The sequence below is a fragment of the Aethalodelphis obliquidens genome, unplaced genomic scaffold (genome assembly GCF_003676395.1).
Source record: "Aethalodelphis obliquidens isolate GAN/ISIS:26980383/991018 unplaced genomic scaffold, ASM367639v1 scaffold32, whole genome shotgun sequence".
Taxonomy (NCBI): domain Eukaryota; kingdom Metazoa; phylum Chordata; class Mammalia; order Artiodactyla; family Delphinidae; genus Aethalodelphis; species Aethalodelphis obliquidens.
In genome coordinates this window covers 2,922,689-2,937,676 of record NW_020837976.1, presented here as the reverse complement: position 1 = coordinate 2,937,676, position 14,988 = coordinate 2,922,689, and the positions used below count along the sequence as shown (strand labels likewise).

Sequence of the window (14,988 nt, the reverse complement as noted above, 5' to 3'; positions counted from 1 at the left end):
GCCTAGAGGGCTGTAAGTCAAGGGACTGGCCTAGATTACTGCTCTCATCCTCTGTGGCTCTCTGGGCCCCTGGCCCCCCTGGTGGGGAATCCTCAGGTTACCCCAGCACTCCCTTTTACCCGAAATGATCCATTTGGTCATGTCCTTGCTGGCCCCATGTCAAAGCCAGGGTGTTTTGTCTTTGTATTTGTCCAAATAAAGAATACGCTTTCTGTCAGGAGAAGCAAAGTTCTGTGTGATTGTGTATTATTACTAATCTGCTGTGGATATAAGGAAAAATAAACCATTTATTTTCTCGGTAATTGGCCTTTCTCTTCTCTTCAGCCTGGACAGGAGAGTATTGCAGAAAAGGTTGTTATCCTTGGGGAGTGAGTTCTTGCATCTTAAACACAGGCCCAGACTTCTACCAGCATCCAGGCCACTTAGCTCTGCAGAGGGAGGTCCACCCAACTCCTCCCTCTAGCCCTGCCCTGTCCCGTGTAACCACCAGCCGTGTGTGGCCGTTGAGTACTGAGAGGGTGCCCCACCCCTACCTACCCCAATGGTATTTACACTCCTTGCAGTTCCCGTCTCTTTCTCTTGAATCCGGTCTAGCTCTGACTTGCTTGCTGCCAGTAGGAGGTGATAGAAGCAATGACCCCAGACTTCCAAGGCCAGGTTGAAAGCCTTGCAGCGCCTGCTTTGATCTTCTGGAACGGCCTTTGGGAGTCCTGAGCTGCCTTGTAGAAGTCTGACTCCCCTGAGGCGGCTGTGCTGGAGAGACCAGGTATAGGAGCCCTGTAGACAGTCGCTGCTGCACCCAGCCTTCTCACCACCCCACCAGGCTACCAGACATGTGAGGGGAGCTGCCCTGGACCTTCTAGGACCAGCCCATCTGCCAGCTGAGTGCCGTCAAGTGATCTCAGTCAATGCCACGTGGTGCAGAAGCATCAGAGCCTGCATGAATGCCTGACCACAAAATCATGAGCTACAGCAAAATTGTTTGAAGCCACTAAGTTTTGGGCAAACTTGTTATACGACAGAGAGCCTCGAATTCCCTTCGTCTCAGGTGGATCCAATCTGAGCACTCTGAGACCCTCCCCTCAATAGACTTGTTCCAGGAGAACCAGTCTGCTCCAGCTGCCTTCCGCCCTGGAGCTGCCTGGAGAAGGGGGCCCCCGCCGCGTGTCCAGGGCTTTCCCAGACCCCCATTACAGGGCAGGATCTGTGCCTTTGGGTCAAAGAACCTCATTCACTCATTCATTCATTCAAAAAATACCGAGAACCCACTATGTGCCAGGCTCTGTTTTGGGCTTGTGGATGTATCTGTAAATAAGATGAGTCGCCCCGAAGCTTACTTTCTAGGGGTGGAGACAGACGATAAACAAGTAAATAATGGAATTTCAGAGAGAGTTACGTGCTTTTAATAAAATAAAGACACAGACTCTTCTGAAAATCTGATGAAGAGTAAGGAATTTCTCTTCCGAAATGTGCAGTCTCACACACACACACACACACACACACTTAAGCATGTAGTTGGGGGATTTATTCTCCCTGAAGTCCACTATTGGGCCTCTATTGGATTCCAGGTTAAGAACAACTGAGTGAGAACCTCTTTGGGGGACATGGGGTGGAGTCAAGGGTGCCCATAGTGGAATGCGCTGCCGCCCCCCACTGGTCTCAGTGGAGGCCAGGTCACTGGGCCTTGTGCAGACAATGGCGGCCACGGAAGGCTCGGCCCTGTCTCGGGGGGAACCTCAGGCTGGTGTGGGAGAGACGCGCAGACTTGAACATGGGTCTCATGGTCCATTTCAAGGGCATGGTGCACCTGGTAGGAACCTGGAGAGATGCCGCGAGGGAGAAGTCCCAGCTGCGAAGCCCAGCACCGAGAATCACTGGGGGCCGTGCAGAGTGTTGCCCAAAGGGCTTCACTCCTGAGATGTCTCACCTAATCCTCACAAGGAGCCTTTGGCGGAGGAATTGCCATTGGCCTCGTTTTGCAGAGGAGAAGGCAGACACGGAGAAGGTAAGTCACATCCCTGAGGCCCTCAGCTCGGTGGAGGGTGCGTGAGGATTTGAGGGACGTTCCCAGCCCTGCCTGTCAGCTCCCACGGTGGCTGCCCTCCCCACGCGAGTGACAGGGGACCCGAGTGAGCAGAGCCGGAGCTGGGGGCTCCAGCCATGCTCAGGCAGTAACAGCCGGCGAGGCAGGGCCCAAGAGGCCAGGAGGTGGGCTGGGTCAGGCAAGGGGTGTTTCGAAAGCCTGGCTGGGAAATTATGTTCGTGAGCACCCGTGATGCTCTAGATGGGGTGCAGGTGCCTCCCCCATGCTGTGTCACAACCTGCCCTGCTGTCTTCACAACGCTGCACTTACAGAGGACGCCTCCGAGAGCCTGACCGGACAGGAAACCTTGCCACGCTCACCACTCCTGAGCTAAGATTCCAAGATGGCTTTCACGACCCTTCTGCCCTGGCCCGTCCTGTGTTATGCGTTGTCTGTGGGCACTGCCCATGTCACCCCCACCACGGACCGCTGGGTTCTGAACAAACCAGACGAGCCAAGCCCCCCACCGGTGGCCCTCGTACAAGGTCCAGGGCAGTGCTGTCCCCCGTGGGCGTCGGCCACTCGGACCCCACGCTGGCCGTCTGCCTGGCGGCTCCCGGGTCCTCTGACCTGGGCAGTAAACCCCTGGGAAGGCTGAGCCCATCCTGGAGCTCACACGGGGCTCCCCTCTGTTCTGGAGACGTCTCAGAGACTCAGACATCCTGTGCTCCTCGTGGAACGGGGGATCCTTTGCCCCTGCTGTGAGCTGATTTTCGGTGGCCTGGCCAGCAGAGGCTTGCCCTGTGCAAAAGCAAACCTTGGCACACAGACCTTCGTCCAGTTCCATCCAGGCCCAGCCGGGGAGGGGTCTGAAGGGACCGCGCCCCGCTCCACCCCCCAGCTCCCCTCCCTTGGCCGCTGAGGGTGGAATCCCATTTAAACAACCGCCTGAGCCAAAGGGAACATTTGAGTCATTTATTTCCTGCTCGCTGTGTGAAGAGGCCCACGGGCGGGCGAACACAAGGCCTCTGTGCCTGTTTGTCTTCACACCCATCACTCCGAGTGAGCCTCCGGGACAGCAGTGGAGCCCTTGGAAACGTGGGGATTTAATCCAGGCACCATTCCCTGGCCGGTGGATTTGCATGACGCATTAAGAGGAGCTGTTTAGCGAAAAGGGCTCTAAGTGGGAGATAGAACCCCAGGTTCTGTCCAGGCTCTCTCACCACCCCGGCAAGTGATAGCCATCATTCCTCCGTTTATCTCCTCTTCCCTTCATTCATCACACACCTACTCTCCAGCAGAGCTGGCCGCTGCTGAAGGGGAGGCCCGGCTCTTCACACAGGGGAGGCTGTGGGCAGGGTCTGCTTCGCACGGAGAAAGCTGCAAGTTGTCCCTTGTCCTGGCGGAGCAGCTCTGGCGACCCTCTATGTGACTGTCGAGTACAGCAAATGCACCCTCCCTATTCTCAGGGAGGCCCTGAGTCGACAAGAAGACCTGCAGACTGAGCTCTTTTAAAAAAAATAACAGCTTTATTGAGATATAATTTACATACCCTAAAATGTACCATTTTGTTTAAGGTGTTGGGTTTCTTTCTTTCTTTTTTTTTTTAAGTCGTTATTGAATTTGTTACAATATTGCTTCTGTTTTAGGTTTTGGTTTTTGGGTGTGAGGCATGTGGGATCTCAGCTCCTCCACCCGGGATCCAACCTGCAGCCCCTGCATTGGAAGGCGAAGTCTTAACCACTGGACTGCCAGGGAAGTCCCTAAGATGCACCCGTTTAAAGTGTACAGTTCGGTGGGTTTTAGTATATTCACAGAATTCTGCAACCATCGCCACTATCTAATTTGAGAACATTTCCGTCACCCGCAAAAGAAACCCTGTACCCGCTGTCACTCATTCCCCCCCCCCCGCCACTCCCACTGACCCAGGCAATCCATTTTCTATCTCTGCACACGTGCCTGTTCTAGAGATTTCCTATGAACAGGGATCGTGCAGCATGGTGTTGGCTGTCCTCTGGGGAATAAAGGGCCTGGGTCCCTCGTTGGTGGTGAAGCTGGACAGGGGAGAGGAGGCCCGGTCACCACAATCCCGCCGGTGGTACCACTTTAAAAAGCTCCCAGATCTGTCCTCGTCTCTCCAGGGGTCTTGAAGGTACAATGGAGTCAAACCCGTCATTCTATTTGTGTGTGTGTGTGTGTGTGTCGACTACTCATCACGTGTTCTCTAAGTAAAGCACTCTTTCCCAGGAGAAAGGAGAGAACAGACGTGGCGGGTTTGCAGGTTCGCCCTCGACAGAACAGACTCACGCCCACAGGTGACAGAGGACGTGGACCAGGGGGGGAACCGAGGGCACTGCCGTGAGAATTTTGAAACCATAGAGAACAATCAGAAACAATGTATATCAACAGCATGTGTAAAATAAGCTACAGTTCAAAGTTAAGCTGAATAACCAAACCATGAACATTACCTCCAACTAATATTTGCTGTTATTTAGAACATTGCACATGTTTTCAATAACTTAAAAGTGAATTCTTCACATCTCCTAATCCCCCCAGGAAGTACAAGTTTCTTTTCAGTAGATTTAAATAATACATCCAAATATTTACCCATAGTAGGAGATTCTGGCATTAACTATAGCTGAGTTTAACAGAAATATAGAAAATCATGAAGATATATGCAGCGTTTAAAGATGATCACTTGTAGCAGTTCCTTAGAAGTCCTAGGGGAGAAAGGCAGTTCTCTACTTCCTAACAGCACCTAAGGTTTATGCTGCATAATGTAATTCAGCAGGACAGCGTTCTGACCAATGATAAGCAACTTACAGAAAATTCTTTCTCCTCTTCAATGTTTCATTTTAAAGCTACTATTTTGACCGTCTCCAGCCCCAGCCCCAGCCTTGGCCTCACGGTGGAGGCAGTTCGTAACCTCACCTCTGCGTGTGGGGAACGGATTCTATGACGGAGGGTCCGTGACTCCCCGCTCGGCTACCCACCACCCACCCCTCCCAGCCATGTCCGTTTGTCCATCCTGCAGGCTATGGCTCAGCTTGGCCCCAGCTGCCCCAGGAGTGCTGGGGCTCCGAGCCCGTCTCCAGGACCCAGACGAGCTCAGGATCCAGATGGCTAATTGCTAACCCCTTATACATTTCCTCTTCCTCAGTGTACTTGTTTGCTAGGGTTCCGGTAACAAAGTACCACAGACTGAATGGCTTAAACGGCAGAAATGTCTTGTCTCACGGTTCTGGAGGCTGGAAGTCCAAGATCAAGGTGTCGGTGGGGTGGGTTCCTTTGACGGCTGAGAGGTGTGGCTCTGTTCCTGGCCTCTCTCCCTGTATTTCTTCCCATGGTCTCCTCGCTATGCAAATTCCCCCTTTTTAGAAGGACATACGGGATGAGGACCCACCCTAATGACCTGATTTTAACTTGATTACCACTGCAAAGACCTTATCTCCACATAAGGTCACTGAGGTACTGGGGATGAGGACTCCAACATATCTTTATGGGGTGGGAGGACACAATTCAACCCCTAACACTTAGTAATAGAAGTAGATGTATTTGAGCGACCGTGTATAAAGCTAACAGATACATTCCCAGCCTCTCCTGTAACCATGCAGCGTATCTGAGTAGGTTCCAACCAAGGAGATGTAAGCAGGAGTTGGTGGGTCAGACTTTGGGGACAGTTGCTTAAAAGAGCTCAGAGAGGTAAATCTTCTGCCTTCCTTCCGCTTCTTGCCTGGGTTGAGGACATGATAGCTGGAGTTCTAGCATCTATCTTGGGCCTTGAGACAACCTTGAAGTTGCAAGTTGTGGCCTTAAGATAGTGGAACAGAAGCTAGAAGGAGGCTGGGTCTCTGATGAGATAATGGGGCCACCATGCCACCTGAGGGCTGCCCACCTCCAACCATTTTAAGTGAGAGAAAATAAAAAATTCTCCTTTGTTATTTCTAGTCTCTGTTACGAGCCCCCAAGGAGCCAGGATGGTGCCGTGGGGAAGACATGTACTAATACTTTGGCACGAGACAGACCTGATTGGGTCTGGACCCTCCTCTGGACCGTTTATACACACAGTTGTCTCACAGCATAGAAATGACCTCTCTGCTTGTCTGCCCTCCCCCTACATGGTGAGCTCCTTAAAGGTAGGGTCCATGTCTGTTTGTCTTTGTTTTCCTGGTGCCTTGCACAGAGCTGCACATAAAAGTGCTCACTGAGTGTTGATCTGAACAGATTTCAAATCCTCTACACTTACCAGCTCTGTGGTCTTGGACTCTGAGTCTTAATTTCATTAATGATTTAAAAAAAAAGGAGGTTATAATACCAGGGCTGTATTAAAGATGAAACACGAATAAATGTATAGCATTTAGCATTTGTTGGATGTCCAAGGAACGATAGCCCTTATTAGTATTAAGACCACATTTTCTACAAAATCCTAGTTCTAGGCCCGGCGTGATGCTCCATGTACTTCTGATAACCAGACTTTTGCTTTGTCCTAAGAGCAAGTCTCTGACATACACACATGGTAGTCATCGGGTTCCCGTCTTATTCTCTTTGACTCCTTTTGGTCTCGAGAACCTCATCGGTACACAAGTCCCTGGGTTGGCTGGGTTCCAATTCTGGCACCTCCTAGTCTGTCCGTTAGAGTGCAGGTAAGCCTTCCATGCTCAGCTTGGTGATCATCTAAGTCAGGACACAGGGAGCATGGGGGGCTTTACATTCTATCTGATGGTCCTGGTCATAGAAGAGGGCCTTCCCATGAAGAGAGCAGCAGAGATGGCCCCAGCGTTCCACCCTTCCCAGTGCCCAGGCCATTTGCAATGTGATGGAGCCATTTCCCCACTGCTTGGATCTGAGCTCTGGCTGATAAATGCAGTGAAAGTGACACTGCCAATTTTGGGTTAAGGCCTTGAGAAGTCTCAGACACCTCCACTTGTGTTCTTAGACTTCTCTGAGCCCTCTTCTTGACCAGTTCAGCAAGAATCCTGCCAAGCCAGTTTAGCAAGAATGCCCCCTCCCTCCACTTGGTACCTAACCAAGTTCCTCTTGGTATTTTTCCATCCACTGACTCTCTCACCCTGCCCATTGGCTATAAATCCCCAGCTGCTTCTGTTGTGTTCACAGTTGCATTCAATTTTTATCTCCTATTACAATCGTCTGGACCCCTATTGCAGGAGTCTTGGATAAAGTTTTCCTTGCCTGTTTAACTCTACCTGACGCACGTTTTCTTTGACTGCTTCCATCATGAGAACAAGCCCGGACTAGTCTACTGGAGGATGAGAGACCACGTGGAACAGAGCTAAGTTCTCCCAGCTGAGGCTGTCCTAGACCAGATGCCCTCAGCTGACAGCAGTCACATAAACAAGCCGGGTCAATATTGGATGCACTAGGCTCAGGCCAGCCGACCCCAAGGCTCATGAGAAATAATAAATATTCGTTAGTTTGCTCCACTATGATTTGGGGTGATTTGATTTGCAGCAATATTGTGTCAATAGCCTATTGGTACAGAGGAGAAGAAAAGGGAAGAAAAGCAGAGCAGGACCTTTTGAAAGACTCCCCCTGTCTTGAGCACCGTGGGTCCTGCATGGTGTTACGATTCCCGTAGCGATAGTGAGAGACAGCCCTGTGTCTTTGGCTGCCACTCCCGGAAAGGAGGGACTAGAGCTGCAGCGGACTGTGTGGGTCCCACAGGCACCAGGCTGCAATAGAGAAGGGAGGGAGGATGGGGCACTGGGCAGGAAGGGACCGGCTAGTTATGGGGCTGCCCTCATGGGATGCGCCAGCTAGGGAACAACCAAGTCCTGTATTCCAAATCCCTTCAAGTGACAGCACTGGGACTGAGCTATTCATAGCAGGGGAAGAACTCTGCAGTGTCCGCGGTGGAACGCACCCTGAGTCAAAGTGCAGGAGTCAAAGTCGCCCCTCAAACGTCCTCCTCCTCAGTCCGGGGCTCCACCCTGCCCGGGCCTCCTGTCCTCCCCCACAGCTTCTCTTGCCCCCTCAGCCCTTTACTCTTTTTCTAATTTTTAAAATTGTGGTAAAAGATGCATAAGGTAAAATTTATCATTTTAAACCTTTTTTTTTTTTTTTTTTTGCGGTACGCGGGCCTCTCACTGTTGTGGCCTCTCCCGTGGCGGAGCACAGGCTCCGGGCGCGCAGGCTCAGCAGCCATGGCTCACGGGCCCAGCCGCTCCGCGGCATGTGGGATCTTCCCGGACCGGGGCACGAACCCATGTCCCCTGCATCTGCAGGCAGACTCTCAGCCACTGCGCCACCAGGGAAGCCCCTAAACCATTTTTAAGTGTACAATTCAGTAGCATTAAGTACATTAACAGTGTTGTACAACCGTCACCACTGTCCATTTCCAGAACTTGAAAAAATCTCAAATAGAAATTCAGCACCCATTAAATAATAACTCCCCATTCCCTCTACTCCCCGGCGTCCCAGCCCCCAGCCCCTGGTAACCTCTATTCTAGGTGCTGTGTTTATGGATTTGCCTGTTCTAGGTACATCATTTGAGTGGAATCATATATTTCATTGGCCAAAAAGTTTGTTTGGGTTTTCCTGTAACATCCGAATGAACTTTGGGGCCAACCAGTATTTGTCCTTTTGTGCCTCTCAGCCCTTTATTCTTTTTATTTTTTGGTTGCGCTGGGTGTTAGTTGCAGCACTTGGGCTCCTTAGTTGCGGCATGCGAACTCTTAGTTGCAGCATGCATGGGGGATCTAGTTCCCTGACCAGAGATGGACCCTGGGGCCCCTGCACGGGGAGCATGGAGTCTTCACCGCTGCACCACTAGGGAAGTCCCTCAGGCCTTTATTCTTTTTTTTTTTTTTTTTGCAGTACACAGGCCTCTCACTGTTGTGGCCTCTCCTGTTGTGGCCTCTCCCGTTGCGGAGCACAGGCTCCGGACGCGCAGGCTCAGCGGCCATGGCTCACTGGCCCAGCCGCTCCGCGGCATGTGGGATCTTCCCGGACCGGGGCACGAACCCACGTCCCCTGCATCGGCAGGCGGACTCTCAACCACTGCGCCACCAGGGAAGCCCCCTCAGGCCTTTATTCTTACCAAAAGTTTTGTTTCCAGACATCTGAAAAGCAGCCCACCAGGGATATGCGCTTTCTTTAATTCCCATCCCCCTTCCTTTGACCTGCAAGTGTCGGGTTACATGACCTTGGCCTTGGGGAGCCCCTGTCCCCATCAAATCCCCAAAGAAAACATACATATCAGGGGATTCCCTGGTGGCGCAATGGTTGAGAGTCTGCCTGCCGATGCAGGGGACACGGGTTCGTGCCCCGGTCTGGGAAGATCCCACATGCCGCGGAGCGGCTCTGCAACGGGAGAGGCCACAACAGTGAGAGGCCACAGCAGTGAGAGGCCCGCGTACCGCAAAAAACAACAACAACAAGAAACACACAAATCACTCTTCCTGACCACACTGAACAGGGGCTGTGAGGATGCCCCGCCCTGCATTTTCCTTTCCGCCTTTTGGGCCCAGCTGTTCTCACCACCCGCTCCGCACCCCTGGCTGCGCTCGCTGCAGTTGGACGGGGAGCATCGAGGTCACTGTGAGCCTCAGGTTTGTCTAACCGACCCCCAGAGGGCAGGGTCCACATTCCTTGAGCAGCCCCAAGGGGCCCGCCCAGTTTTAGGTCAAAAGCTCCACAAGTAAGCTGAGCCTTAATAGCAGAGGCCCTGGCTTGAGGTGGGCTGGAATCAGGCCAGCCCAGTGGGGTCGGAACACCCAGTGGAGCCTGAGGTCTGTAGGCAGCTTGTCTGTGAGTCAATGAGATAAAGGAGATGATGGGGAAAATGCAGAATATTTCCGTTTCCACCCTCTGCTGCTCCTCCCCGCAGCTTCCACAGCCTCACACACACACACTCACACACATACTCTTTCACACACTCACACACTAGCTCACACCTGCCTCAGGGACTCATGTTTTCACGGCCTGAGGTGAGAGGGCTACTCCGGGCATAAATCAAAGAGGTGTTCTCCAGGACCCTGGGGGCCGTGAGCCGTGGGCTCAAAGGTGACCCTGAGGGGGAGAGAGAGAGTTCGCTCTCACTTCCTTGAGAGCGCAGTGCTGCTTTGGCCCTTTGGCACCCTGGGGACAGCACCTGGGGGCCCGTGGGCAGGGGCAGAAGCGGGCCTTGAGGTGAGGAGGCGGCCTCAAGAGGCTTGAGGGCCTGCAGAGACCCAAGGCGGCGGGGAAGAGGGAGGGCGGAAGGGAAAGGGCCAGGAGGGGCAAGGGCTGGCGGCTTGTTGTTCTGTGTCTCACCCCCGGGGACTCTCAGGTTGCGTTCCATCAACTTCGCCCCCAGCAGGAGCACACCAGACAGTAAACTCCACCTTGTCCTCAGGCATGGAGTTTATTTTCATTCTTTACTTTCATTCTGAAACTGATTCTTCATTATCGAGACTTCTCTACTTGCCTTTCCTGCCTGGTCTTTCCCAGCCCCCTTGGTCAGGGGGGTGCATGGCTGCCTCTGTTGGGCAGGGGGTTCTGGGCTGGAGTTGAGGAACCCCACGGAGCCCCAGTTCTTTGCAATGAGAAAGGTAATCTAGAACCTGAAACCTCGTAGGTTTGCAGACGTACACAGGAAAAAGTTATATATGTCTATACGATATGTATGTGTAAACACACATTCACCACACATGTATGTACATATGTATATGTACGGGAACCACACACAGACCGTTGATGAAGGTATGCTGCGTAGCCCGGCACCCAGCACATCATAAGCCGTAAGTGTTATTGTTGACCCCGATCATCATCTGGGACTCTCCCTAGCAGTTGGCTTTCTGCGGCAGGGGACTTGGGGTGTCCGAGCAAATGGAGTGTGACAACGAGGTAAAGTGACTTTAAGATCTCTTAGCACGTGGAACATGCTGTTACCCAGAAGCCCTCGTGCATTCATTCGTTCCTCCAGGAAGTCACAGAACAGCGCAGATTACGTTCTCTACACGTTCAAAAGCACCAACCTCAAACGGCTCCCTGCTCTATGGAAACGATCATTTCTCAGGCTGGTTCACTTTCCCCGTCTCTACAACTATTCCAAACGTTTTCGCTCTCTTCAAGCCCCATCCCCTCCTTGTCCTCCTCCTTCCCATTTGGGTGGGCCCCGCCACTTAAAGGGAAAATGGAAGCTGTCAGAGGAGAACAGTCACCTTCCCGATCTCATCTGGACAAACCTGCTCACCTGGGCACGTCTCTCCCCTGCTTTTCCCAATTGAGGAGTCCTTCCTCTCCAACTTCACATGACTCCCTCGCCTCTGCTCATTTTGATTCCAGCCCCTCCTGCCTCCTCAGGACCTGCCCTCTCTTGGTTATTTGAACTTATCCCTCTCAGCTGGCTTTAAATACCCTCAAGTCTTTCAACACAACAACAAGAAAACGAGGACGCAAAACGTCGACCTTGACGTCTTTCTTTAACCTCGCTGTCGTAAGCTGGCTCGCCGAGTATGACCAACACACCTCCCGATGAGACAAAGCCGAGGGCATTGCTGCCGCCCTGGCAGGGAGGGGAGGACAGCACCGCTTGGATTTCAAAGCCAGGAAGACAAGGTCAGCATTTTGGTTTGAAGTGAGTACTGTATCTCAGTGTGGGGAGTTAGGATCAGGTAACAATCACAACACCACGGTCCAGGATGGGTGGAGACGGCAAGGTGAGGGGTTCAAAGAATCTTCAGGCACACACACTGGAGATGCTTTTCACGGAAGAGTTGTCTTGGGGGAAGTTTGCGTGGTAAACACTATTTGCTTGGGAGCACAGTCCCCCCAAGAGTAAAGAAATGCTACTGAAGATAGTAGAAGACTCTGGGTGGGCAGTAAGGTGTGGTTTCACTTCCCTCACCTAGGCTGAGCGTGGGTAGAACGTTTTGGTTCTCAGCCTCGAGCTTCTGCCCTCGCTCCTTCCTCCCGTTCACGACTACGCTTCTCAGAAAAACCCTTCTCTGCTTGCTCAGGCCATTCCCTCCCCTCCCACTCATTCCTTAGCCCTGCAACCCGACTGCAGGCTCCCTGGGAAGCAGGGCTCACTATGCCAAAGCCTGGATGCCACGGGGGCCTCATCGTCTCCCCGTCGAGCTCCTGGGGGCAGCACTTGGGGGTAATTTGGAGCAGCAAGGCACCCAGAGCCCATCTGCCACCTCTCCCAGGTGCTGGGTCGCCAAGGGGCAGCCGGCACCAGTGTCTGCCCAGCCGTGGGGACACGAAAGGAGCCACGGCGACTCCCTTGGGCTGGGTGGCGGAGAGTAAATGAGTGAAATGCCATGGGAATCAGGAGACTTCCAGCTGGACCCAAAGAAACGGGCTGGGAGCAGGAAATGGAATCAGGGCACTTGGAGGATCGCTGCGGAAGGACACTTCCTTGTCATCTCTCCGAGTCTCCTGAGATCCGAACTCCTCAAGTCTAGGGTCCATCACAGGCCAGGGCAGGCGGTCTCAGCCCTTCCCAGCCTCTCACTCCAAGCTCTGCAGCCCAGGGCTGGTCTGGTCTGACTAGGGCCAAGTTGGTGGGTGGCCTGGAACTCTGGACGAAAGTGACCCAGAGGCCAAGAGCAACGTCGGCTTTGCTTTGGGGGTTCATTGAGCAGAAGGCCCTTCCTTGGAAACATCTGTGCCCGTGTCTGGCTTCAGGCCCCTGGTGTCCTTGTCTTTCCCCAAGTTTAGCCTGCAGGAAAGTGACCTTGTGAGGGAAGGGGGAGAGGTCCCAGGAGAGTATCGGGGAGTCAAGGTGAAATAGGACTCCCAGGTGTTAATAGGCCTCGCCAAACTCCTTATACTGACCCCCTTCCAAGAGGTGACCACCTGCCCAGCCTCCGCCAGGTAAAGATTGTTCGAGAGCTGGGTCCCTGCACCCTGTACCACTCCTCCATAACCACCATGCTCTGGCCTCTCCACCACCCTCTTCCCTTCCTGGCTGGGGCCCAGGCAGTTAGGTCCTTGCCTCTCTGCACGGCAGCCCTGACCACCCCTGCTTGCCCTGCACAGAGGCCGTTCCATTTCCTCCGGGTCTCTAGGGAGCTCATTCACCGTCTGCACCCCTGACCATAGATAACATGGCCTACTGGTCCTCTGAGGGGTCACATCACCCAGCTGCACCACAAGGCTCCAGCAGCCATCTGCCCCATGGGACGGGGCTCATCTCCTTGGGCTCGTAGTGGTCCCGGCATTCCCTCTACCCCTACCCTCTGTTCCCTGCCCTCCTACCACCCAGCTCCTCTGAAGGATCAGGTGCAGACCTACCTTTCTCCAGCTGCCTGGCAGAACGTCATCTTCTGAGCACAACAGTCAGAAAGGTGTCCTTGCCTCCAGGCTTGCGCCATGGACACAACTTGGTGGGTGAAGCTACGGCTGAATTCCAGCCTGCCACCCAGCACCTCCTCACAGCTGCACAGCTGTGCACTCCATGGAGACCCCGGGTCGCCTAGACCCTGAGTTACTGCACCTTCCCCATCTGGTCCTAGATGCCATAGCTGTGCTCCAATAGCCTCCTCTATAGAGCAGGAGTTTTTACTTAAATTCTTTGCTAACTCAGTGAAGTTCAGTTATAAAACTAATTATGTCCATTTATGGAACACCTACAGGTGTCTACTGTAGCATCTCACTTGATCCTCCAGAGCCCCTCTGATGGGAGGTATTAAGACCCCCTTAGGAGGCCAGCACCCTTCAGTGGCTGGCTTGAGGTCACCCGGTCTGCCGGCCCCGGAGCCCCCTCCTTCCTTTCTGTGCCCGCCTCTCCCAAGGTCACTGCCTCTGGGCTCCCCATGGGCTGCTACTGAAAATCATCCTTCTCGCTCTGGGCCCCCCTGCTTCTGGCTGAATGCTCTTCCCAGAAAAATCTCTTGCCCGCAGTCTTCCCTTGAAAACCGCTTCCTCCCCTCTCTCCAATACATAAGGAGAGGGGAAAGGAATCTATTCCACTTGTGTCTTGTTTATATTTTGCAAATAAAAATGAAAATTGGTTTCATGGGAGAAGGCAGGTGCCTTAGGAAAAAATTGCACCTGGTTTAGAATCTCATAAAACAGTCTGTAGTTTTCCCCAGGGACTTCCAGATACGCCTCAAAGGGGATCTGCTTCCTTTTTCTTAAGCCAGTAAAAAAATATATAGAGTGAGTGGTTCCGGCAGAGATGCCATCAGCCTCCCCGCTGGACCCCCGAATTTTCTTGCTGGTCATCATTTACGATGAGCTCCTGTTCAGAAGCCCCTCATTAGAAAACCACCAAGAATCCGAGGTCCCCAGGGAAAGCCCAGTTGGCAGAGGGGGACTGGATACCACCAGTGCCCTGAGGAGGGCTGTTCGGGGTCAGGTTCACTGTAGCTAAAACGCCTTTTTTTTTGCGGTACGTGGGCCTCTCACTGTTGTGGCCTCTCCCATCACAGAGCACAGGCTCCGGACGCGCAGGCTCAGCGGCCATGGCTCACGGGCCCAGCCGCTCTGCGGCATGTGGGATCTTCCTGGACCGGGACACGAACCCGTGTCCCCTGCATCGGCAGGCGGACTCTCAACCACTGGGCCACCAGGGAAGCGCCCAAAATGCCTTTTTTTAAGCGATATGTGATCTTCCTGAGCTTTCCCATCCATGTCCTCCTGCTTTCCAGATGCTTTGGAAGTATAGGCAGCCCTCGATAGGCCATCCTTGATGGGACACCCTGTCCTCTACTCTGCCAGCTGGCTGTGTCAGGCGGGCTTGGCACCAGCAGTGCCAAGTGAAGTGAGTTCAGTGAGGAAACTATTTATGGAGGCGTGGACAGGTTAAGGGACCAGGAAGCGGTGGTGAGACCCGGGGACGAGCAGGGTCCTTTGGGTGGGGTGGGGGCTGACTGTGGAACACCTCCCTGGACCTGGTTTTCCTCCTGCTGTCACTCTCCCTCAGTGTCTCTCCTTGTCAGAACCTCTTCGGCAGCCGGAGGGCAAGGGGACCTGGGTAGTGTGGTCTGTGGGGTGGAACCTGAGTGGGACCCGAG

General features: G+C 53.3%; 1 protein-coding gene across 1 annotated transcript in view; it reads left to right on the top strand.

Moving 5' to 3' along the window:
- SLC35D4 (solute carrier family 35 member D4) overlaps positions 1-1,451 on the top strand; it is a 108,228-nt gene extending 106,777 nt beyond the window's left edge. The window contains exon 17 of the transcript XR_003437254.1: positions 595-1,451. The gene's annotated coding sequence lies outside the window, so the exon portion shown is untranslated. The remainder of the gene's footprint in view (positions 1-594) is intronic.
- The last annotated feature ends 13,537 nt before the right edge of the window (positions 1,452-14,988 follow it).